This window comes from Catharus ustulatus, chromosome 12, assembly GCF_009819885.2.
Source record: "Catharus ustulatus isolate bCatUst1 chromosome 12, bCatUst1.pri.v2, whole genome shotgun sequence".
NCBI classification, from domain to species: domain Eukaryota; kingdom Metazoa; phylum Chordata; class Aves; order Passeriformes; family Turdidae; genus Catharus; species Catharus ustulatus.
This window is the reverse complement of record NC_046232.1, coordinates 18,850,945-18,860,455: the sequence shown is the minus strand read 5'-3', so window position 1 is coordinate 18,860,455 and position 9,511 is coordinate 18,850,945.

The window sequence follows — 9,511 nt, the reverse complement described above, 5'->3', positions numbered from 1 at the left end:
GGCACGAGCAAATTGCAGCAATTGTGTCTCTTCTTTCTAAGCACTGAATTGCCTCTATAATTCCCCATCATTTAGTTGCATAAATCTTGCACAAATAAACCAGCAATTTGCATATGCACAGAAAAGAAATTATAGAAACACAAGGAAAGATGTTATATTTTTCCTTCATGAGCTGGAAATAAATATGCATTGCTTACTGCCTAAGCTGTGTTTGGCCCAGCTCAGAAATAAAAATTTAGGAAACCCTTTAATTTTCAATAATAAATACATATCAGAGGATGAAAAAAAAATATAATTTGTGGCATATAGAAGCCACAAGTTTCTGGGTTGTTGCATCATGAAGTGCGACAGCACAGCCGCGTGTGCATGCAGAGGATGCAGCATCACAGAATCCTGGAATGGTTTGGGTTGGGAGGGACCTAAAGATCAGCTGGTTCCAATCACCTGCCATGGGCAGGGACATCTTCCATTAGACCAGGCTGGTCACAGGTTACCCCAATGTCTTCATTGACACTGACATCACTGACAATGGCCAAGGGATGCAGCTCACCACAACTGAGAGGCAAAGCAATGCAGAGGGGTGCACCTCAGTCAAGCACCTACTGAAATAAATGCAGAGGCTCTTGGAGAAGCAGATATTTCTTGAAGATGACACTACCTTTATGCATCATCCTGATTTTCAGCCATGAAATGTCTACATTTGTTGTGACTTCTATGGAGGACTCTAAGGTTTCACTACTACAGAAATCCTAGGGTCAGGGCCAGAAGCAATTCAATTATATCTTTAAATTATTGAGGCATAACGCACCATCTGGCCCTAGGCCCCACCTGGACCAAGGCACCAGTGGGCACCAGGGGTAGGAGCAGCTCTGAGTGTCGTGCTGGTGGAGGCTTCCCAGAGGAGCAAAATAGCTGTTTCTGATTAACTCCCCGTGTGACTGATCTCATTCTGGAATAAGAGGGTGTTATTCCAAAACACCATAATCCTCTTCCAAATGACTTAATCACATTTGGAATAATGTGCTTTTCTTCCAAAACATTCATATAGGAAAAAAATCGGGGGTGAAAAAAATCAATCAGAAACAGCCCTTTGTAATAACACCTCATGCAGAAGAGCTCTCAGTGGGGACTTGTGATACTGCACTGCTTTACAAAGATTTAATAAATCACCATTTGCAGTAATTCCTGCAGGCTGGGAGAGCAGCATGACTGAGAGGCACACAGCATCTCCTCTTCCTCACTCCAAAGCTATGGAACTCCAAAATGATCCCACTACACACTGGTGCCTCAGGCACTCACCCATGTCCCTCATGTTCCCTATGGACCATTTATGGCTGGAGCATTGCTGCAAACCCTCTGCTCATGGATGGTCAGTCAGGCCAAGCTGGAAAGTAAAAGAAGGCAGGAACACCCAGACTGTGTCCCAGGAGAAGGTGCCATCAACACCCACAGCCATTCTCTCTCTCTCCCCTGTGCCATCCTGCATCTCCCACACCACTGGGGCAGGAGGACCCTTGTGTCAAAGAGGAGAAAGAAGCAGTGACTTGGATGAAAGCACGAGCTCTCACATCTTTCATCCATTAACTAATCATTCCTCCTGCACAGCACATGTGCCAATTCATCATAGGTGATCAATACCTTCCTTGAGGCCCCAGGATGATGAACGTCTCTGTTGATATTCAAATGACCTTGAGAGAACAGAGGCAGCTCCCTCAGGCACAGGTCAAAGAGCCAAGACTGAAGCATCATGTAAGATGATACGTGGTCCCAAAATATCTTTGTAAGGCACAGAGAAATGTTTTTGGCTAAAAAGCTTCTCCAGAACCATGAAGGAAAATTTAAGTCATGCAGAGGCTGGAAGATGATGCTGGACCAAGCAGACCTGAATTTTGTGTGCCAGGCTGGAGCAGAAGGCTGTGACAGCCACCTGCAAAAGGGCAATGTGGCTCCTATCCTGTGCTCTTGCTCTGGGCTTAGGGTCAATTCACAGCATCTCTCTGTAGAGTTAAGACAGAGTCACAAGCTGGGACCTCTGTTCTTCACAGAGACCAAGAGCTGATGTACTCCTGCATGGCTGCTCTCTTAGGTGCAGTTCTTTGCTCAATCCCTAAGGCCATTACCTGTGGTAGGGTAAGGTCCAACTCTCCCCCTCTCCAAATCACTGTTCATCTCACCCACCCAGCAGATCCCAGGAGCTGACATCCTCCTGTCTGAAGAATTGCTGTCTCCAGCTACAGCTTTCCCCCCTCTGCCCATATCCAGCCATGCCAGCAGGAAAATAAACCCCAGTCCTGCTCCAGTGCCCTGCAAATCAGGGCTGCCCCTGGACTACATACAACATGTAGGGTTTCTTTTTCTCAAAAGAGGGGAAAAAACAAACCCATAGATAACTAAAGCAGCTTCCCACCTTCATGAAACTGAAAACCAAACCTTTAAGACAGCCATTTGTCCTGCAGAGCTCCAAAAATAATTGAAACAAATGCTGAGAACTGGCAAAGCTCCTACAGTAGTTGTTTGCGTGATTTAGGTTAAAAATAATTGCTGTCCAGGCTTATCTGCCTGACATAAGTAATTAGATCACAGAGTACTTATAAGCTGCCATTTCCTATGAGCATATTTTAACATGGCCTTTATCGTTTGACCTTTATATCTGCAGAGGCTTCATCCGCTCCCTGCTGCTGTGATGGATTTATTTTTGAAGACTGGGCTCAGGCTTGCCAGTCCTCAGGCGAGGATGCCTCACAGGAGACAGATTACAGCCCCAGCAGCTTCTGCAGCAAGGAGGAGAGAGCCTCTCTTTGTGAGGAGATGTCACAGACCTGGACCCTGCTGCAGCTCCACCAAAATTAATCTCCACAGTTAAATTTATTGTTTGTACTAAGAGAAATTATTGATGGGCACTAGAAAGGGTTGGGTAGTGTAGACCTGAGAATGGTCCTTATCATATGAGATATATTCATATATCTCACATATTCATACTTTAAAAAAAAATCATTCATACATTTTCCCCCCAAAAAATGGAGAAGTGTGGCAATCCCTTATTGTACATCTCAAAAGCAGATGTGCTTCCTGGCTCATGGGTGAAGCAGCTCCCTGACTCTCAAAGCTCAGAGAAGGCCAAAAGCAAAATGATAAGAAGAAAAGAACCCAAGACAATAGATCACTGTCACTATTTTCAGTGACAAAAATAGCTACAGAAAGACACTGATCCTATGCACAACAGAACCCACAGATAAAGAGCATGGACTTGAGTCGTCCACAGCTGAACAGCTCTGAGTAAATTTTAAAAACCCAAACAAATCTAACACAACATCAACTAATTTCTTTCCATTTTTATGAAGCCCAGACTTGGTTAGGTCCTCTCTTCCCATCAGCAATCCTTGAGAAGCAACTTGACTTTGTTGGAGTTGTCAGATTTGTAAAATAAGAGATGCCATTTTCACACCTCACACAATTCCTTAATGAAATCTAATTTCCTTTTAAAAGACACTTTCAAACATCCCTCACAACTGATGGATATGGTTTTCTTTCATTGTCCAAACTTCCTTAATGACAGAAAGACCCTAAATTTAAGGGGATTTCATGTCTGCAGAGCCTTTTAATATCTTCATGGATGGCAATCTTGTCCCTGTCTTCACGCAGATAAAGTGAGACACAGAGGTCAGAGTTATTTTGGGAGAACACATGAAGAGTTTGCCTTCCTTAGGGAATCAGGCTGAAAATCCTGGACTCTGCCAGTCAGGTACTCTTCCTGCTGAGTTTCAAATTATGAAGCAGAACAATAACACTGAATTTCACCTCCATCTGGCAATCTCTCCTATCCAGATCCTCTAGCACTCCACACCATTGGAGTAGGTGGAAAAGCCAATGGGACAGTTCATCCCCTGCCACTGCTAGGACGTGATGTGGATTGAAAAGATGCTGTACCACCCATTCAACCAGTGCTCCCTTCCCACCACATCTCGAGCAAGCCCCCAGCCCATTTGCCGTGGATTTCTGCTGGTAGCTTGAGGTGGATTTGAGCAGCTGAGGACCATCAGGCCCATATGAAAGCCAGGGCTGTTTTAGATCTCCAACCGCTTTCGGAAGCAGCACAGATGGGAACAGCTGCTGCAAACCAGAGCTGTTTCCCATCAGGTAGGCAAAGCCAAGGGTCTCTTCCATGTCCCACAGAAGTTTGTCTCATCTGTGAGTTCGTCTGTTTTAAGGGGAGACAGAATATCTTGTAATAGGATTTGAGGACAGCTTTATCTATCAAGGACAAAATCCCACAATGAGACAACATCACTGAGAGATTATCCTGTGTTCTCTGAAGGAGAGAGCACAAGATTATCCTGAAATGAAGCTCGTTTCTGTTGAGGTAATGAGAGATAATTAGTAACCCCCTTTGCATAGCTGGGTGACCCAGAGAGCACTCCCAACATAGAAAAGCAGCAGCATTTCCAAAGGGAAGGAATCCAAGATCTGACATGGACTCAATCTGAAAGAAAAACTTCTGGAAAGGATCAGGGCAAGGCCATGAATTTATGAAGTAGTTGTTCGGCTGACTCTAATTTTTAAAGCATTATTATCCTTTTAGCAGGGCTGTCGGGTAGATGGAAGCCAGAGCCCGTGTGATGAAGAGCAGCTGAATTGCGATTTGCAGCAATTCCTCCTGCCTTCCACACTTTTTTCCTGCAGAGCAGCAAGCCAAATTGCTTGTAACCAGCTTACTGCAGCCTGAAATGCTACAAAAAGGGAATATTCTGGGCTGGTGGTGTGAGGAATGAAGAGGGAGAATAAAAAGGAATAGAAACACCAGTGGCAGGTCCTGAGATCCACTGGCATTCCGAAGCCCAAAGCCAGACAGGTGTCAGAAACATTTACCTTGAATTCTTGGGAGATTCTTTCTCGACTTTTGCCCAAACAGGGCAAACCAAAAAGCCGTATCTCCAGATTTAAATGCATTTTTGTGCCCTTGTAGCAAATTCTCATCTTGCTCACAGCTGTATCATCTGCATTTCTCCAATAAAAGCGCCCCTGTTGGATGCAGCACCCCTTTAACCTTCCAGGTGCTCAAAAGCCACCTTCCAAGTAATGCAATCAAAACAATCCAGCTAAAAGCCTTTCTTCTGGCCTAGGCTGACAGGAATTGTTTCTAATAAAGCTAAAGCTCTGTGGGACAACTAATGGGTGCTTATTAGTACAGGCAATGGACTAGTCAATCACCCATATAGAGAAACTAACGGGGATTGATGGCCAAAATACAGGATGAGGATTTACCTCTAAATAAACAGCTGATAGGCTGCTGACCAGATTAATCTTAGTATCAATGGGGAAAGTTCATACCTGGATAATAAAGAGATAAACAAAATATGTGGAAAACAGCATCACTGGGTCCCTGGGGGGCGTTTAAAGCTATTGCTGTGCTAGCAGGTGAGTTTCCAGAGACATTCACCTTTACAAACAGCATTGGTTTGGGAGCAAATTAGAAGATGGTGTAACCCAGATGATGCAAAAAAGCAGCTGGAAAACCTCTGGAGGAACCTTTGTGCTCAGTAAGAGTAGGCTTACATTAGTTATTAAAAAGAAATTTTACCCTGTGAGGATGGGAAGACATAGACTGCCCAGGGAAACTGTAGATGCCCCATCCCTGGAAGTGTTTAAGGCTAAGCTGGAGGGAGCTCTGAGCAACCTGGTCTAGAGGAAAGTGTCCCTGCCCATGGCAGGGGAGTTGGAACTAGGTGATCATTAAGATCCCTTCCAGCCCAAACCATTCTATGATTCTATGGTCCATTTTTTTTAAACCACCTTGCATACAATCCTACCTTTTCCTGCTTCATCTCCTCCCTTCAGCAAACACTTCCCAAGATTCTTCTAACACCCCAGATTTTTATACCTTTGTCCTAGAGCTGATGGAGGAATGGTGTGATTTGCTGAGCTGAGGGAAGGGCATAGTCAACTCTGGAGCTTCTAAGTCACTCTTCCCTGCAGCAAAGCACTCCTTGATTTCCATCTTCCCATTTCCTTTCCTTTGAAAGGCCTCTGACCGGATCACAGATGGCAATTCCTATGTGACAGATCCTAATGTCATTATTGATGACAAACCAGATGTCCAGGGAGACATAAAGCTCCTTTTAACCCAAAATTCATCAAGAGCCTCACCTTTGTAGTTTAGGGTAAGTGCAAAGGTATCTTCATGGGAAAGGGTTTGGGGCCACACATTTTTTTTCCTTTGCACAGCATGGCTGGAAGTGACTAAACAAGACACCAAAGGGGTCCTGTTCTCAATAACAGCATCATTAAAACACTACAAAAATCTCTCTTGAACTTCACAAGGGCCTGGGAAGGGACATGCTGTATGTGACAGAGCGTTGTGAACCTCAAGCCATTACAACATGCTGCTCCTTCTCCTTGCTGCATTTTAGGTACATCATTCCTAGTCAAGAAAGAAAGAATTCCTGGTTTGGGTTATGGAGCAATCCTGACACCTAACGTAGCCTGACAGCTAAATATGATCTATTTTTCCACAGATTAGGTGTTGTTTAGCTTTCCTGCTATCAGCCACTAGAGCAAAAAGGAATGACATGGGATCAGCATTAGTAGGAGATGCAGTGGGGACCACAGCTAGTTAGTAGCAGGTAAAACACCACAGGTGACTTGTTCTCACTAACATTTTAAAACAAGAGCTCTTGTGCTCATTATCTCTCTTGGAGACAGGGAAAAAAATCCCAACAGCCTTTGTGGCAGTGAAGACAAAGCTTTGCTCAGTAGGAGATGTTCTATACAGAATAATGTATGCCGGGAGCAATCCCGGTGTTTTATGGGCCCGCTTAGTGTGAAGTGCAAAACAGGCTTGGGGCTGAGGCTGCATTATTCATGGGGGACCTTAAATATTTCAGTGTGAGGCTGAGGTAGGGAACAATGTAACAATAGCATATTGTCCCCTTTCTTCCACTAAAATCATTGTTTGTGTTTAAGAAGGCAAGCAGGGAATCTTTCCCTTTCAGTGTAATGCCATGCACTGGCACATCCCAGGGAAAAGCAGGATAGCAGTGAGGCAAACCTCACAGTCCCTCCAAGGGAGGGGGAATTTTCCCGTTGTCTCCTAGCTCCCAAGGAAATATCAGTCTGTCTTTAGAAAAGGAACAACTCAGTGCCTGACATTTCTTTTCGGAGCTGATTCACCAGTTCTGTGCGTGAAGGGACACATCAGCAGGTGGGTGTGCAGACAAAGAAAGTTTCTGGCACTTTTCCCCCTTCGAAGCAGCAGAATCATTTCCACACCTCTCTCCTGTGTATGACTTGCTTGATTCAGAAGCAATGGCTGGTGTGCAGCAGGGCAGTGGGAATAACCCAAAATTGCACTGTTTAGGGTGATGTGAGCAGAGCAGTGAGGCAGAGGCAGGTGAGCAGGCAGAGCTGCCTCTGTGCAGATCCGCTGCTGCCATCAGCCGGCAGCTGGAATCCAGCACAGGGCCTCTCCCTGGAACGAGAGCTACAGCAGACACAGCACACACCACTCACACCAAGCCCCTCCTCGGCTGTTTTCACTGAGAAGAGACATCCTTGGGCTCAAAAAAGAGCAATGAGCAGATGGGTTGCTCAGACACAGGGGAAAGCTGGATCTCTCCAGGCAAAATTTGCCTTTAAATGCTGCTTTTATTGTCTCCAACACCGCGGAGGTGAGAGTCACAGAAGCTTAAGGACAAGCCTCACTGTGTCCCAGGCTGGGTATTTTGGAGATCAGCAGAAGTCAGGTCACTCTGGCATCTCCTTATGTACTGTTCATACAGTGCTGAATTTGGACCAGAGCTTCAGGATCCAGTCCCCTCACAGACGGCCTGGGTCTTACTATTTATCCCTACAGCTGTAGTCTCGTGTTGAGACCCTTGAGTGGAGTGGTTTGGCCAAACTTCAGATAACCAGCTCTTTCAGATAACATGATTCTGGCCAGAGCTACATGAGATTCCAGACCTTTCTCACTTCTGTTTCCCTTCCTGCAAAGATAAATCTTGGCAGCTGTCTCACGCACGAGACAAAACAGAACCAGTTCCCCACATCTGACACAGCTGAAGCAAAATAAAATCCATTTCTGGTCTTTTTGGAAGCATCAAAAAGAAACTCAAGTGACTTCCCCGACAGTGAGAAATTCTGGTATTTCAGTTTTGATGTTTAAACTCACTCATGTTCCTTCTCAGTTTAGATCAAGATTCAGAGCCAGAAATTCACATTCCATCGCCACAAAACCTTACACTAGCCCACTGTATCATTTTATCTGTGACCTCTTACATGTGCTGTGTTTCCTACATGGAGTCATTTGCATCCAGTTCCTTCCAAAACAAAGCTGCACAACTTTTCCTTTGAAATCAGCCCTCCAAAGGTGGGAGATACAGGGCTCAAATATTTCTCAGGTAACAGCACTTTACTTGCAAGATATTGCTGCCTCCAGAACAACTGCTGTACATTGACAGGTCTCCTACTACAAGGTTGATATGACCACTTTGCAGACTTCCCTTTTGTTTAGATTAACTGATAATTAACAGGCACAGCTGTTGCTTTTTTTTTTTTTTTTTAAAGATGGAGAACACAGAGATTGCTGTGAAGGACTGAGCACAACCTGCACACATCCCATGACAGAGCACTGAGCTTTCTCCAGCAAGAACATTCCTGAGAGCCAAATCCTGTGCTGCCCTGGGTATTCCCATATAATTTATTCCCTTGGCAAAGCTGCAAAGCTCTCATTTGGGATGAGGGGAAGAAACAATAGGTGTCCCCTTTGCTGCAGTGGTGTTCCTGCAGACCCACACACCCCTGTGCTGTGACACAAGCTGCAGTGCAGACACTGGAGGTGCTGCCACCCCCAGCTCCTGCCAGAACTCACCCAGAGCCGCACTCCTGACCTGGCTTGGATTGGAGTCCATGACCTAGAGGTGAACTGCTCTATATCCCATATCCAGTCTCCCACTGAGTTTATTTTCTGGTGTGGCAGATCAAAGACTGCTGTAAGGAGAAAATCTATCAAAGGCTCAGCACTCTAACATAGATCCAGTTTGCTTTTATGTTTACTTTCAACAAGCATACTCCTTCCCATTGTTCAGCAATCACTTTAAAATGGACAATTATCAGATTTCCCTATTAATAGGAAAAGTCAGGCAATCATAAATCTTAAAACATGCTACTATCTGCAAACTGCATGTATCACATTATGGAAAAAACAGTCTGTGGAGGAAAGCTATTACTGGGTGACCATGTCTTGGCTCAGCAGCTGGTTTTCATTTCAGCAGAGGATCCCCTCTGCTTCCCAGCATCCCAGCACTGCTCTTCCCACTGCTTTCCTGTAAGCACTGCAAAACTACAGCGTTGGCCAAGCACTTCAGCAATTCAGTGCTGCAATCAACAAGGAGAACTTCTGCATCTAAGATAACTGCCAGCCCCTCACTGCATCTGCCTTGTCTTTCATTCCATCCAGGAATGGTTTGGGTTGGAAAGGACCTTAAATGTCATCCTGTTCCACCCCACTGCCATGGAC